This window comes from Ranitomeya imitator, chromosome 1, assembly GCF_032444005.1.
Source record: "Ranitomeya imitator isolate aRanImi1 chromosome 1, aRanImi1.pri, whole genome shotgun sequence".
Taxonomy (NCBI): Eukaryota; Metazoa; Chordata; class Amphibia; order Anura; family Dendrobatidae; genus Ranitomeya; species Ranitomeya imitator.
The window spans coordinates 446,479,447-446,496,590 of record NC_091282.1 but is presented as its reverse complement, the minus strand read 5'-3'; the positions used below and the strand labels follow the sequence as shown (position 1 = coordinate 446,496,590).

The 17,144-nt window shown below is 43.7% G+C and overlaps 1 protein-coding gene across 2 annotated transcripts in view; it reads left to right on the top strand.

The window, feature by feature from the left end:
- Positions 1 to 1,390: 1,390 nt before the first annotated feature.
- SPATA6L (spermatogenesis associated 6 like) overlaps positions 1,391 to 17,144 on the top strand; it is a 107,046-nt gene continuing 91,292 nt past the window's right edge. For both annotated transcript variants that reach the window (XM_069745489.1, XM_069745488.1), the window contains exon 1: positions 1,391 to 1,484. The gene's annotated coding sequence lies outside the window, so the exon portion shown is untranslated. The remainder of the gene's footprint in view (positions 1,485 to 17,144) is intronic.

Here is a 17,144-nt window from a genome sequence, read left to right as displayed (position 1 = left end):
ATGACTGTCGGTTGCGCTCTATTATGACTGTCGGTTGCGCTCTATTATGATGACTGTCAGTTGCGCTCTATTATGACTGTCGGTTGCGCTCTATTATGATGACTGTCGGTTGCGCTCTATTATGACTGTCGGTTGCGCTCTATTATGATGACTGTCGGTTGCGCTCTATTATGACTGTCGGTTGCGCTCTATTATGATGACTGTCGGTTGCGCTCTATTATGACTGTCGGTTGCGCTCTATTATGATGACTGTCGGTTGCGCTCTATTATGACTGTCGGTTGCGCTCTATTATGATGACTGTCGGTTGCGCTCTATTATGACTGTCGGTTGCGCTCTATTATGATGACTGTCGGTTGCGCTCTATTATGACTGTCGGTTGCGCTCTATTATGATGACTGTCAGTTGCGCTCTATTATGACTGTCGGTTGCGCTCTATTATGATGACTGTCGGTTGCGCTCTATTATGACTGTCGGTTGCGCTCTATTATGATGACTGTCGGTTGCGCTCTATTATGACTGTCGGTTGCGCTCTATTATGATGACTGTCGGTTGCGCTCTATTATGACTGTCGGTTGCGCTCTATTATGATGACTGTCGGTTGCGCTCTATTATGACTGTCGGTTGCGCTCTATTATGATGACTGTCGGTTGCGCTCTATTATGACTGTCGGTTGCGCTCTATTATGATGACTGTCGGTTGCGCTCTATTATGACTGTCGGTTGCGCTCTATTATGACTGTCAGTTGCGCTCTACTTTATATTAAAAAAGCGACAACTATGTAAGATTTAAAAATCGTGGAAAAAATAGAATTTTCTACAAATACATAAAATATATAGTGTAATGAACCTTCCTGTCTGACTAGTGATGTCTGCGCCATTAAAACCTTAAGAAATTCCATAAAAAAGCACTAAAAGCCAGAAGAGGCTACTAGAATGGAGTCTGGAGGAGCTGAAGGGAACAACTCCGATGTAGACGCCTCAGTGCGGAGCTGTGCACAGTGCACACACAGCGGAGGGGAGTAGCCGAGGTCCTCGCTCCAGCAACTCCGGTGTATTCACCTCAGCACTGAACCGTCTGGAGCGGAGGCGGTAAAATGAGGATCACAAAAAATCACCTCTGATCCAGTCAGCTCAACACTGAAGCGTGTACATCGGAGTGGCTATGGTGAGATCCTCAAGAAATCAACTCCCATCTAGTCACTTCACTAGTCAGCCGTCCACATCGGAGCGGCTACAATGAGGATGACAAAAAATCAACTCCGATCTAGACGCAGTCATCCTCGTTACCTCTGCCTCAACCAAGATGGCGTCCTCATAGGGTACGTCACTGCAAGTGCGACGGGAGCACGTGCGGCTGTGCTGAATGATGACGACAGAGCAGTTGCCTATGAATTACAGTGTTTGGGTTTCCATGGAGACGCGACGCTTCTATGCGAGTGGGAAGCTACAGGGAAGATCCACTAATCCAGCGTGTATTGTATTATGTTCGTATATTATCTATCTATCTATCTATCTATCTATCTATCTATCTATCTATCTATCTATCTATCTATCTGTTATCTCTCTATTATCTATCTATCTATAATCTATATCTATCTAATATCTATTTTTCTATCTAATATCTATCTATCACCTATCTAATATCTATTATCTATCTATTATCTAATATCTATCTATCATCTATTTATCTATCTATTTCTCTTATCTCTATTATCTATCTATCTATCTATCTATCTAATATCTATCTATCTATCTATCTAATATCTATCTATCTATCTATTATCACTCTGTTATCTATTATCTCTATCTATTATCTATTTATCATCTATCTATTATCTATCTATGATCTATGTATCTATCTAATATCTATCTATCTCTATCTATCTATCATCTATCTAATATCTATCTATCTATCTAATATCTATCTATCTATGTATGTAATATCTATATATTATCTATAATCTATTTAATACCTATCTATGTATCTATCTAAGATTTATCTATCTATCTATCTCTGTTTATCTATCTATCATCTATCTATCTTCTATCTATCTATCTATCTATCTATCTATCTAATGTCTATCTATTATCTATCTATTATCTATCTAATGTCTATTATCTATCTATCGTCTATCTAATATCTATCTATCTATTTATCTAATATCTATCTATCTATCTATCTATCTATCTTTCTATCTTTCTATCTCTGTTTATCGATCTATTTATCTATCATCTATATATCTATCTAATATCTATCTATCTACAATCTATCTATCTATCTATCTATCATCTCTGTATTATCTATCTATCTATTATCTATCTAATATCTATCTATCTATCGATCGATCTGTCTATCCCATATCTATCTATCTATCTATCTATCATCTCTCTATTATCTATCTAATATCTATCTATTATCTATCCATCTATCTATTATCTCTATCTATCTATTTCTATCTAATATCTATCTATCTATCTATCTATCTATCTATCTAATATATATCATCTATCTAATATCTATTTATCATTTATCTCTTATCTATCTAATATCTGTCATCTATCTATTATCTATCTATCTATCTATCTATCTATCTATCTATCTATCTATCTATCTGTCTGTCTATCTATCTATCTATCTATCTATCTATCTATCTATCTCTGTTTATCTATCGATTTATCATCTATCTATTTATCTAATATCTATGTATATAATATCTATCTATTACCTATCTATGATCTATTTAATACCTATCTATGTATCTATCTAAGATTTATCTATCTATCTATCTATCTCTCTGTTATCTATCTATTATCTATCTAATATCTATCTATTATCTATCTATCTATTATCTATCTAATATCTATCTATCTAATATCTATCTATCTAATATATATCTATAATCTATCTATCTATCTATCTATCTACTATCTATCTTATCTATTTATCATCTATCTATTATCTATCTAATATCTGTCATCTATTATCTATCATCTATCTATTATCTATCTATCTATTTATCTAATATCTATCTATTATCTATCTAATATCTATCTATCTATCTATCTAACATCTATGTATATAATATCTATTACCTATCTATGATCTAGTTAATACCTATCTATGTATCTATCAATGTAAGATTTATCTATCTATCTATCTATCTATCTATCTATCTATCTATCTATCTATCTCTGTTTATCTATCTATCTATCTATCTATCTATCTATCTATCTATCTATCTATCTATCTATCTATCTAATATATATCTATTATCTATCTATTATCTATCTATCTATCTATCTCATATCTATCTATCTCATATCTATCTATCTTATATTTATCTATTACCTATCTAATGTCTATCTATATATATAATTGTCTGAGGGGTACTTCCGTCTGTCGCAGAAATCCCGGGTCGCTGATTGTTCACGGCCGACAGGCACAGTACGGCCGCAAATTGGCCCCTCCCTACTCCCCTCCAGTCAGCGGCCACTAAAATTCAGCCCTGGAATTTGAAGTTACACAGGCCCACTTGTCACATGGTGACAGTATAATATCTTTGTACACTTGTAGGTTACAAGAAGTGAGGGGAGTGTAACACGACTATATAACATATAATTACAGCTGTATCCAGCATTACAGCTCTGTCCTATTTATTGCTTTTAGTTGCAGTACCAAGAAAAGCTGCTACTTTACCTACATAACTGGATCTCGTAGATAATGAAGGGATGAAACGACCATCATCCTGATGCTCCATAAACTTTGCCTTCAGCCACTTTTGGTTCCACTGCGCAGCACGAGACCCGGTGACTCTGAAGAGCGGTGATATTCCGGGTCTTGCGCTGAGCTCGGCGACTGAAGAGCGGTATTGTTACTACCGTCACCAGTCTTCAGAGTCGCTGGGTCTCGCCAGGTCTGGGCTAGTACTGGGGGTGTCTGATGGACATCTCTCCATTACTTACACCAGGGATTGATAGCAGCTGACATTACACAGCTGACATCAACCCTAAAAATCATTACACATACCAAAATTAAATGCTCTGGCGGCTGGGAAAAGCAGTAGAGTTAGCGCTATTCCTAGGTGCCGGGTGCTAACTACAACTGTCATCATCCTTGCCTGGTCTCCCTGCGAAGCATTTCTGCTCTATTTACATGTGCTGATCTCAGGCCGCTAAACGAGTGTGATCGACAATAGTGAAGTCGTTCGCTTGTTTTCCGGCCTCTTTACATCAACTGAGAAAGAATGAAGGGAACAGAACAATCACAATTAGATCAATCTGTCCCCACACAGTATCATGTGCTGCTGAGAACAAGGATTTCTGTTCCCACATATACAATCCAATCCCTCGATGAATAGGCAGCATTTTGCTTGTTTAGTATAATACACCCCATAGTCCTCCATATAGTAGAATACACTCCCCATAGTCCTCCATGTAGTATAATACACTCCTCAGTCCTCCATATAGTATAATACACTCCTCAGTTTTCCATATAGTATAATACACTCCTCAGTCCTCCATATAGTGTAATACACTCCTCAGTCCTCCATATAGTATAATACACTCCTCAGTCCTCCATATAGTATAATACGCTCCTCCTGTTCCTCCATATATTAAAATACACTGCTCAGTCTTCCATATAGTATAATACACTCTTTAGTCCTCCATATAGTGTAATGTACTGCCACAGTCCTCCAAATAGTATAATATACTCCTAATAGTGCTCCATATAGTATAATGCACCGCCATTGTCATCCATGTAGTACAATTCACTTCCCATAGTATAATGCACTCCATAGTTCTTCGTATAGTATAATGTATTTCCCATAGTCCTCGATACAGTATAATGCAGCCAACATATAGTATAATGATGCCACTCCAGAGTATAATGCAGCCACCCCACAGAATATATTCTAGCCCCCTGAGTATAATGTAACCCCCAGACAATATAATGCAGCCCCCTCATATAGTATAATGTAGCCCCTGCATATATATTGGAGCCCCCTCATAGAGCATAATGCTGCCCCCATAGAATATAATGTAGCCCCTCCATAGAATACAATGCAGCCCTTCTCATATAGTATAATGCAGCTCCCCATAGAATATAATGTAGCCCCCTCACAGAGTATGATGCAATCACACCTCATAGAATATAATACAGCCCCCCATAGAATATAATGTAGCCCCCAGAGAATGTAATACAGCCCCCCATATAATGTAATACAGCCCCCCCCATAGAGTATAATACAGCACCCCATAGAATGCAATACAGCCCACCTCCCCACAGAATATAATACAACCCCCCATGGAATATAATGTAGCGCCCATAGAATGTAATACAGCCCCCCATAGAATGTAATACAGCCCCCCCCATAGAATGTAATACAGCACAGCCCCCATAGAATGTAATACAGGCCAGCCCCCATATAATGTAACACAGCACAGCCCCCATAGAATGTAATGCAGCCAGCCCCCATAGAATGTAATAAAGCCCCCTCAATAGAATGTAATACAGCACAGCCCCCTTAGAATGCAATACAGCCCTTCCCCATAGAATGTAATACAGCACAGCCCCCATAGAATGTAATACAGCCCCCCCATAGAATGTAATGCAGCCAGCCCCCATAGAATGTAATGCAGCCAGACCCCATAGAATGTAATAAAGCCCCCAATAGAATGTAATACAGCAATGTAATGCAGCCAGTCCCCAGAGAATGTAATGCAGCCAGCCCCATAGAATGTAATGCAGTCAGCCCCATAGAATATAATACAGCCAGCCCCCATAGAATGTAATGCAGCCAGCCACCATAGAATGTAATAAAGCCCCCCCATAGAATGTAATACAGCAATGTAATTCAGCCAGCCCCCATAGAATGTAATGCAGCCAGCCCCCATAGAATGTAATGCAGCCAGCCCCCATAGAATGTAATGCAGCCAGCCCCATATAATGTAATGCAGCCAGTCCCCATAGAATGTAATACAGCCTCCCCATAGAATGTAATGCAACCAGCCCCCATAGAATGTAATGCAGCCAACCCCCATAGAATGTAATAAAGCCCCCCAATAGAATGTAATACAGCAATGCAATGCAGCCAGCCCACAGAGAATGTAATGCAGCCAGCCCCATAGAATGTAATGCAGTCAGACCCATAGAATGTAATGCAGCCAGCTCCGCAGTCAGACCCATAGAATGTAATGCAGCCAGCTCCATAGAATGTAATGCAGCCAGCCCCCATAGAATGTAATGCAGCCAGCCCCCATAGAATGTAATACAGCAATGTAATGCAGCCAGCCCCCATATAATGTAATGCAGCCAGCCTCATAGAATGTAATGCAGCCATCCCCCATAGAATGTAATGCAGCCAGCCCCATAGAATGTAATGCAGCCAGCCCCCATAGAATGTAATGCAGCCAGCCCCCATAGAATGTAATAAAGCCCCCCATAGAATGTAATACAGCACAGCCCCCAGATAATGTAATGCAGCACAGCCCCCATAGAATGTAATACAGCCCCCCAATTGCCCCACAATCCAGTTATCACTCACTAATATATTTAAAAAAAAATACTCTCCTCACCTCTCCTTGTGCCCCGTGCTACTCCTGGCCCTTCCCCATAGAATGTAATACAGCACAGCCCCCATAGAATGTAATACAGCCTCCCCATAGAATGTAATGCAGCCAGCCCCCATAGAATGTAATGCAGCCAGCCCCCATAGAATGTAATAAAGCCCCCCAATAGAATGTAATACAGCAATGCAATGCAGCCAGCCCACAGAGAATGTAATGCATCCAGCCCCATAGAATGTAATGCAGTCAGACCCATAGAATGTAATGCAGCCAGCTCCATAGATTGTAATGCAGCCAGCCCCCATAGAATGTAATGCAGCCAGCCCCCATAGAATGTAATACAGCAATGTAATGCAGCCAGCCCCCATATAATGTAATGCAGCCAGCCCCATAGAATGTAATGCAGCCATCCCCCATAGAATGTAATGCAGCCAGCCCCATAGAATGTAATGCAGCCAGCCCCCATAGAATGTAATGCAGCCAGCCTCCATAGAATGTAATAAAGCCCCCCATAGAATGTAATACAGCATAGCCCCCATAGAATGTAATGCAGCACAGCCCCCATAGAATGTAATACAGCCCCCCCAATTGCCCAACAATCCAGTTATCACTCACTGATATATTTAAAAAAAACCACTCTCCTCACCTCTCCTCGTGCCCCGTGCTGCTCCTGGCTCTAGTCTCAGCGGCTGCAGTCTGCCCGGCCACGCAGCAGGTGCGCTATGATATGGCGTCATCGCGCACCTGCAGTGTCATCGCGAGGCAGATCGGGGAATGATGGGAGAGGGAGCGATCGGGGGTGGGGGGTGAGTCGGCGCTGGCGGGAGGAGTTGGCCCTGGCACCGCTGATAGTGGAAGCGGCCCACTCCTGGCACCGGCCCCTCTGATATTTGCCAGAAGTGCCCGATGGCCATTCCGGCCCTGGTGGCCACATAGGGTTTTAGCAGTCCGTTCAATGGACTGCTAAACACCGCGGCATAGCGCGGTGTAACAAAGTCCGTTAACGCTGCTATTAACCCTGTGTGACCAACGTTTTACTATTAATGCCTATGCAGCATCAATAGTAAAATCTTTTTAATGTTAAAAATAATCAAAAAAAAAAGAAAAAATCATTATATTCTTACCTTCCGGCGCCTTTCCCAATCCTCGCGACATTTCGGTCCCAAGAATGCATTTCGGCAATGACTGTAGATGACGTAGCAGTCTCGCGAGACTGCTGCATCATCACGTGCTATTGCCGCAATGCATTCTTGGGACCGGAGCGTCACGAGGAGCATCGCTAAACGCCTGGCCTGGAGCTGGGGGCCGCCGGAAGGTGAGTATATAACTATTTTTTATTTTAAGTCTTTTTTTAACAGGGATATGGTGCCCACATTGCTATATACTACGTAGGCTGTGTTATATACTGTGTGGGCTGTGTTATATACTGCGTGGCATGCGTTATATACTACGTCTCTGCTATATACTACGTGGGCTGTGCTATATAGTACGTGGCTGTGCAATATACTGCGTGGCTGGCAATATACTACGTGGCTGTACTATATACTACGTGGCTGTGTTATATACTATGTGGGCTGTGTTATATACTACGTGGCTGTGTTATATAGTAGTGGGCTGTGTTATATACTATGTGGGCTGTGTTTTATACTACGTCGGCTGTGTTATATACTACGTGGGCTGTCTTATATACTACGTGGGCTGTGCTATATACTACGTGGGCTGTGCTACAGTATATACTACTATACATATTCTAGAATACCCGATGCGTTAGAATCGGGCCACCATTTAGTCTATCTAATATCTATCTCTGTTTATCGATCTATTTATCTATCATCTATATATCTATCTAATATCTATCTAATATCTATCTAATATCAATCTATCTAATATCTATCTATTATCTATCTAATAGCTATCTATCTCTATTTATCTATCATCTATCTATCTATCTATTATCTATCATCTATTATCTATCCAGCTAATAGCTATCTATCTATCTATCTATCTATCTATCTATTATCTATCATCTAATATCTATCTAGCTATCTATCTAAGATTTATCTATTTATCTATCTATCTGTCTATCTATCTCTGTTTATCTATCGATCTATCATCTATCTATCTAATATCTATCTATTATCTTTCTATCTATCTACAATCTATCTATCAATCTATCATCTATCTGTTATCTAACTAATATCTATCTATCATTGTCACGATTCACACCGTGACTGTCACCCCTACGTCACGGATCGGGGTGACCTTAGGCCAACAGACGGCTATCACATGTGCAGGGGGGCTTATCTTAGTTATCTATCCACTGCTACACTGTGATGAAAACTCACACAAGGTTATTGACCTCTTAGTTTACCGCAGGGGCTTATTTTAGTTATCCCACTGCTCCTCAATATAACACTAACTGCAGGGATTTATGTATATCCCGCTTTACAGTTCCGCTTGAAAACTTGCATCTCTCTGGCACCCCCCTTACCCTCAGGTCAGATTAGGTACTGCACCTAGGGTAATTAGTCACCAGAAAGGCTGCCTGCTATGTACTGGCTATTGGGCACCCTGCAGCGAGGCGATATAACTACTCCCACTCAGGCAGGAACAATAGTTATCAACGCCGCAGTCGCTACAACAACTCCCAAATACCCAGAACAAGGTATGCTGCCACCGAAGCTAACCCAAAACAGTAGCGTAATTCCCTTCAGAAGACTTAGGGTACGTTTTAGAGCAGGAAGAACGAAAACTAGTAATTTAAATATTTTACTCCGTAAAGATTAAGGCAGTGTTTATAAAAAAAAAATTACAAGGATGTTACAATAAGAGACAATTGAAAATATGTACAAGCAATTATAAAATAACGGGATTAAATGAGAAAAGGTAAAACTCACATGTTCTCAGGTCATTTCAGGCAAAACCATGCTGGCAGGCAGAGCCCAGATGTCCCAGTGCATAGTACAGCTCCTCAGGCAAAACTGAAGGCTGGGTTAAGTGTAGAGTCTTATAAACTGCAGCCTCGTGACATCACTCAAGGGCTGGTTAATGATATGTACTGAGGTCAGAGATATTTACGTTCTTAGACTCTGGAGACAAAAGAAATTCCTGACTGAGAAGGGAGGGACAACAGGTGGCTTTGCAGGATTGGTCACCTGCAGTTTAAAGCCACACCCTGCTCACACACCAGCTTCGAGTTACCCAGTATCTGCCATAGGGCTGGTTTGTTGTATTCAAGGGGGGGGGAGAGAGGGAAGGAGGGATCACAGCTGCCATGTGCTTTCAGGACCATGGTCAGATGTGCAAAAATCCCTCAGCTATGGTTTTTGTATTATTGTGACACCTCCCCCTTTTGGACTGCGCTACGGAGGCAGGACCTCTCGGTGCGCCTCCATGCGCACCTCAGCAGGTTCACCCTGGTCGGCCAACCCATCAACATTGCCGTGCTCTGGCTTCATGGTGCCCCCGCCTATCCGGTGCCCCAGATAGTGGACCTCACTCATGCCCATCTGGCACTTTCCGGGCTGGATAGTCAGTCCGGCTCGGTGAATTCGCCTGAGCACCTCCTTGAGATGCTGCAGGTGGAACTGAAGATGGGAATGTCATCCAAGTACGCCATCGCGTACTTCTCCAGTCCCTGAAGCAGGAGGTTGACTATCCGCTGGAAAGTGGCAGGGGCATTCTTCATGCCGAAGGGCATGACTGTGGACTCGTACAGTCTGAAGGGTGTGATAAAGGCGGACTTCTCCTGCGCCTCGGGGCAGTATCCTCGACTCAAATCCATTATGGTCAGGTAGTTTGCGCCAGCTAACCTTTCAAAGAGCTCCTTGATGCATGGCATTGGGTGCGCATCAGAGGCTGTGATGGTGTTGAGCCCCCTGTAGTCCACGCAGAACCGGGTAGTCCGATCCTTCTTGGGCAAGAGAATTACAGGTGAGGCCCACGCACTCTTTGACCGTCGAATCTCCCCCAGCTGTAAAAATCTCATCGATCTCCTGGCGCATAACCTGCTGCACCAGGTCGGAAAATCGATAGGGTGTTTACCGTAGTGGGGCATGATTCCCTCAGTCCTTCCAGGTCGGTTGGAGAACACGGACCGGAAGGGTTCCAGCTTGGTCCACAACTGCGACTGCTGGGGTTCGGTTAGTGAGGCACTTACCTCCACGTCCTCGATGGACCCACCGGCCTTGGCTTGGGCCAGCATGTCCAGGAGGGTGTCTTCCTCCCCGTCTTCAGGCAAGCTGCAGACCGGTAGGATGAAAGGTTCACGTTTGTGATGAGCCTTCATCATATTGACGTGAAAGGCCTTTCGCCTACCCCGAGCGTGGTCAAGTGTGACCATGTAGGTGACCGGGTTGAGCTGTTGGTGGACGACGTATGGGCCCTCCCAGGCTGCCTGAAGCTTATCCTTTGGCACGGGGACCAGCACCAACACCTTTTGACCCACGTAGTAGGTCCGCTCCCGGGCGTTCTGGTCGTACCAGTGCTTCTGGTCAGCCTGAGCCTGCGTCATGTTGTCATGCACCAACTGGATCAAGGTCTGCATCTTGTCACGGAAGTGCATGACATACTCCACTATGGACACTTCAGAAGGGTTCGGCTCCTCTTCCCAGGATTCTCTTACCAACCCAAGGGGTCCCCGGACTCACCTGCCGTACAGGAGCTCGAAGGGGGAGAACCCCGTCGAGGCCTGCGGAACCTCTCGGTAAGCGAACAGCAGGTGTGGGAGGTACCGCTCCCAGTCGCGCCCTTGAGTCTCAACCAGCATGCGTAGCATCTGTTTGAGGGTACCATTGAAGCGTTCACACAAGCCATTGGTCTGTGGGTGATACGCACTCAATACCAGGTGCTTCACCTGCATTCTCTTACAGACAGCCTCCACTAGGTGAGACATGAATTGGGTCCCTTGATCGGTAAGCATCTCCCTGGGAAATCCTACACGTGAAAAAATAGCTAACAGGACATCCGCCACCTTATCTGCCCTAGTTGACGACAGAGCTTCTGCCTCTGGGTACCGTGCCTGAAACTCCTGGCTAGGAGAAGCCAGAAGCGATGTCAGGGTCCCTTCCCCACGGGACCCCTCTGGGACCTGCTCTGGGTCCATCTCTGGTTCAGTCACAACGATGATTGAGGAGGGTCCGGGAGGCAGACAGTTATCTGCGTTCCGGGCACTCTGACTGCAGGTGACAGCAGCTACATAGGCTGTCTCCCCGGGGATTTCCACAGACCCATCAGCCGGCGCTGCTATGGGCTCTACCTCCCCATCCACCCCCAACACTTCAAGGGCAGTGCTACTTATGGGCCAGTTACCTTCCTCTGTGGCCCTGGTCAATTTCATGGCATCACCTTTCTCACGGTTTCCATGCATCTCCCCATTTCCTGTAGCACCGACACTTGCCCCTGCTAGGGGTTCCTCAGCCGTCTCACTCCGCGGAGCGAAGGGGCTGAGCATTCCTGTACCTATGGACACATCAACTTTCACAGAAAAATCATTATCAGGTTCAGTTGGCACGGGTACAACATTTTCACCATCAATCTTAGGGAAAAAATGGTTATCAGATGCATCATTACAAGATAAGGCATGGTCAGGTAACACATGCGATTTCCCATCATCATCATCCTCATCAGGGTTTTCCCTGGAATGATCTCTTCAGGGGCCGCCAGTTCGGGTCGGATGAGGGTTCGTTCAGCCCCGGTGTCCTTGAGACCTGTAGCAACATGGCCTCCCACAGTGACGTGCTGTACGTTGTCACACACCCTCCCAGCCACCCCACCCACCCACCAAAGGAACTGCTGCGTTAAGCCCTGGGGCCTTGGCTGGGGGGTTCTTCTGCTTGTCTGGACAGTGGGGACTAATATGACCAGTCCGCTTGCAGAAGAAACACTAGCGAGGTTCGGTGGTAGGTCTGGTGCTGTTGGCCACGGGGACAGGACCTCTGGTGTGTTGGCTGGCAGGGGTACTGGCGTTGGTTGCAGGCTTACCCCCTCTCCAGCTGTTGGTGACTGGCTTCCGCACTTCCGATCTACGGTTGGCCTCATAGGCATCGTCAATCTGCGCTGTTTTCGTCACGCCTTTGGGTTCTCTGTCCATCACGAACTGTCGCACCTCAGCTGGGCAAAGATGTAAGAACTGGTCTTTGATCATCAGGTCTCACAGCTGTGCAGAGGTGGTCACTGACAGTCCTTGGGTCCACTGGTCAAAGTGGGTCCCCAGTCCATGTGCCACATCACTGTAACTGTCATGTGGGCCACGTTGGGGGTTCCGGAACTTTCTACGGTAAACCTCAGGTGTAAGCTGGTACTTTGTTATCAGGGCCTGCTTGATGGCCTCATAGTCACCATCTTGTTCTTGAGGGAGGGCAGCAAACGCCTCCAGAGCTTTGCCTCTCAGCCCTGAGGTCAGGTATCGTACCCATTCTTCTGTAGGCAGCTGGGGCTGTGTGCAGGTTTTCTCAAAGGCCCGCAGAAAAGTGTCCAAGTCCCCGTCCTTTTCCATCACAGGAAAGTGATCGGGCCGGGGCTTCAGTATCTGAGCGCTGTTGGGCTCACGGCTCCGGGCGATGGAGGGCATCCCCCCCTGCTGGAGCATCTCCAGTTCATGTTCTCGCTGGGCTTGTCGCTCGGCTCATTGAGCCTGGGCCTCTCACTCGGCTCTCTCGGCCTCTTCGAATTGCAGGACCAGCTGCAGACATCTCTCTGTGTCATCTGTGAAGCATTGTTGCAGAGCCAGCTGCAGGCGGAGGTCTGCGCTCCCCTGGTTGCAAGTAGGGCCGACATTCAGTGGTAGAACCTCTGCGGCAGCACCACCTCTGCTCATGCTGGCTTCTGAGGCCTCTGGGCTCTGTGGCCTGGCTTGGTCTGCTTCAAATTGCACCAGTTCAGCAACCATTTGAGCCTTGGACCTGCCATGGGAGTTCAGGCCATGGTACGTGCATATCCCAACAAGAGTGTCTTGTTGGGATATGCACGTATCTTCGTGCAGAGTCGGGGCTCCTCCGGCATTTCCTCAAAGCCCTGAGTCCCTGGCAGCTCCATTGCTGCGATGCGGTGGCCTCCGGGAAAATGGCCGCTGGGGGCGGCGCATGCTCAGATTCAGATCTCGTCTCCCGAGATCTCAGGACGAGATCTGAATCTGAGCATGCGCCGCCCCCAGTGGCCATTTTCCCGGAGGCCACCGCATCGCAGCAATGGAGCTGCCGGGGCCTCCGGGCTTTGAGGAATTGGGAAATGCCGGAGGAGCCCCGACTCTGCACGAAGATACGCCGCCCCACAGCACAGAGCCCTGACGCTGCACGAAGAGGAGCCGCCGCCCCACAGCACAGCACCCACGCGGCACAAAGAGGAGCAGCCGCCGCCGCTCCCCAGCACAGAGACCCCACACTGCAGCTACAATGAGGTAATGAGGATACTCCACTCACACTTTCCTGTGAGACGCCCCCTCTTCGTCATCGGGACCACTCCCCCCACCCACCATATACACATTGCTGTCTATACCCGGCGTACAAGACGACACCCGGCATATAAGACGACCCCCGACTTTTAACAAGATTTTCAGGGGTTAAAAAGTCGTCTTATACGCCGGATAATACGGTATCTATTATCTATCTATCTAATATCTATTATCTAAGATTTATCTATTATCTATCTACCTAATATCTATCTATCTTTCTCTGTTTATCTATCTATCGATCTGTCTATCATCTGTCTATCTATCGATGTATCTAATATCTATCTATCTATCTATCTCTGTTTATCGATCTATCATCTAGCTATCTATCTAATATCTATCTATTATCTTTCTATCTATCATCTATCTATCTATCTATCTAATATCTATCATCTATCTATTATCTATCTAATATCTAGCTATCATCTATCTATCTACAGTGGGGCAAAAAAGTATTTAGTCAGTCAGCAATAGTGCAAGTTCCACCACTTAAAAAGATGAGAGGCGTCTGTAATTTACATCATAGGTAGACCTCAACTATGGGAGACAAACTGAGAAAAAAAAATCCAGAAAATCACATTGTCTGTTTTTTTAACATTTTATTTGCATATTATGGTGGAAAATAAGTATTTGGTCAGAAACAAAATTTCATCTCAATACTTTGTAATATATCCTTTGTTGGCAATGACAGAGGTCAAACGTTTTCTGTAAGTCTTCACAAGGTTGCCACACACTGTTGTTGGTATGTTGGCCCATTCCTCCATGCAGATCTCCTCTAGAGCAGTGATGTTTTTGGCTTTTCGCTTGGCAACACGGACTTTCAACTCCCTCCAAAGGTTTTCTATAGGGTTGAGATCTGGAGACTGGCTAGGCCACTCCAGGACCTTGAAATGCTTCTTACGAAGCCACTCCTTCGTTGCCCCGGCGGTGTGCTTTGGATCATTGTCATGTTGAAAGACCCAGCCACGTTTCATCTTCAATGCCCTTGCTGATGGAAGGACGTTTGCACTCAAAATCTCACGATACATGGCCCCATTCATTCTTTCATGTACCCGGATCAGTCGTCCTGGCCCCTTTACAGAGAAACAGCCCCAAAGCATGATGTTTCCACCACCATGCTTTACAATAGGTATGGTGTTTGATGGATGCAACTCAGTATTCTTTTTCCTCCAAACACGACAAGTTGTGTTTCTACCAAACAGTTCCAGTTTGGTTTCATCAGACCATAGGACATTCTCCCAAAACTCCTCTGGATCATCCAAATGCTCTCTAGCAAACTTCAGACGGGCCCGGACATGTACTGGCTTAAGCAGTGGGACACGTCTGGCACTGCAGGATCTGAGACCATGGTGGCGTAGTGTGTTACTTATGGTAGGCCTTGTTACATTGGTCCCAGCTCTCTGCAGTTCATTCACTAGGTCCCCCCGCGTGGTTCTGGGATTTTTGCTCACCGTTCTTGTGATCATTCTGACCCCACGGGGTGGGATTTTGCGTGGAGCCCCAGATCGAGGGAGATTATCAGTGGTTTTGTATGTTTTCCATTTTCTAATTATTGCTCCCACTGTTGATTTCTTCACTCCAAGCTGGTTGGCTATTGCAGATTCAGTCTTCCCAGCCTGGTGCAGGGCTACAATTTTGTTTCTTGTGTCCTTTGACAGCTCTTTGGTCTTCACCATAGTGGAGTTTGGAGTCAGACTGTTTGAGGGTGTGCACAGGTGTCTTTTTATACTGATAACAAGTTTAAACAGGTGCCATTACTACAGGTATTGAGTGGAGGAAAGAGGAGACTCTTAAAGAAGAAGTTACAGGTCTGTGAGAGCCAGAAATCTTCATTGTTTGTTTCTGACCAAATACTTATTTTCCACCATAATATGCAAATAAAATGATAAAAAAACAGACAATGTGATTTTCTGGATTTTTTTTTCTCAGTTTGTCTCCCATAGTTGAGGTCTACCTATGATGTAAATTACAGACGCCTCTCATCTTTTTAAGTGGTGGAACTTGCACTATTGCTGACTGACTAAATACTTTTTTGCCCCACTGTATCTAATATCTATCTATCTTTCTCTGTTTATCTATCATCTATCTATCCAATATCTATCTATCTATCTATCTAATATTATCTATCTATCTATCTAATATCTATGATCTATCTATATCTATCTAATATCTATCTATCTATCATCTACCTATCTAATATCTATCTATCTTTCTCTGTTTATCTATCATCTATCTAATATCTATCTAATATCTATCGATCTATCTAATATTTATCTATCTAGCTATCTATCTAATATCTATCTGTCTTTCTCTGTTTCTCTATCGATCTATCATCTATCTGTCTATCTATCTATGTATGTATCTAATATCTATCTATCATCTATCTATGATCGATCCAATACCTATCTATCTAAGATTTATCTATTATCTATCTATCTATCTATCTATCTAATATCTATCTATCTCTGTTTATCTATCGATCTATCATCTATCTGTCTATCTATGTATCTATTATCTATGATCTATCTATGATCTATCTATCTCTGTTTATCGATCTATCATCTATCTATAAATTATCTATCTAATATCTATCTATCTTTCTCTGTTTATCTATCATCTATCTGTCTATCTATGCATCTAATATCTATCTATTATCTATCATCTATGATCTATCTATCTTTCTATCTCTGTTTATCTTATCAATCTATCTATCTATCATCTATCTATCTGGAATCTATCTAATATCTATCTATCTCTGTTTATCAATCTATCTATAATCTATATATCTATCTAATATCTATCTATTATCTTTCTATCTATTATCTATCTAATGCCTATCTAGCTATCTAATCTCTATCTATCTATCTAATATTTATCTAGTATCTATCTAATATCTATCTATCTCTGTTTATTGATCTATCTAATATCTATCTATCTCTGTTTATCGATCTATCTATCATCTGTCTAATATCTATGTAGTATCTATCTTTCTAATATCTATCTATCTCTGTTTATCGATCTATCTATCTAATATCTATCAATTATCTTTCTATCTATCATCTATCTATTATCTATTTAATGCCTATCTATCTATCTAATATCTATCATCTATCTTATATCTATCTATCTA